Genomic DNA, 578 nt, shown 5'->3' on the forward strand with positions numbered 1-578 from the left:
TTTGAATCACATTCAGCCACTATTACCCACCCTCTTAAAATCCATTTTATAGTTGTTTATCGACCCCCAGGACCACTAGGTAACTTCGTGGAAGAATTAGATGTGCTGCTCTCAAACTTTCCTGAGGATGGTACTCCCCTAGTTATGCTTGGAGACTTCAACATCCACCTAGATAAACCTCAGGCTGCAGACTTCCACACTCTGCTTGCTTCTTTTGATCTCAAGCGAGTATTAACTACGGCTACTCACAAATCAGGCAACCAACTGGACCTTATTTACACACGACACTGCTCCACTGATCATGTGCTGGTTACTCCACTACACACCTCGGATCACTTCCTCCTCACTCTTAACCTCAACATGGTTCCTGACACAACACATACCCCTACACATGTCACTTTTCGACGTAACCTACACTCTCTCTCACCCTCCCGGCTATCTGCTATGGTTTCATCTTTGCTTCCTTCTCCTGAACAGTTATCATCTCTTGATGTTAACCGTGCTACTGATACTTTCTGCTCCACTCTTACGTCTTGTTTAGACACTGTCTGCCCCTTGTCTTCCAGGCCAGCTCGTAC

The sequence above is a fragment of the Sinocyclocheilus rhinocerous genome, unplaced genomic scaffold (genome assembly GCF_001515625.1).
Source record: "Sinocyclocheilus rhinocerous isolate Xijiao unplaced genomic scaffold, SAMN03320098_v1.1 scaffold1539, whole genome shotgun sequence".
Lineage (NCBI taxonomy): Eukaryota > Metazoa > Chordata > Actinopteri > Cypriniformes > Cyprinidae > Sinocyclocheilus > Sinocyclocheilus rhinocerous.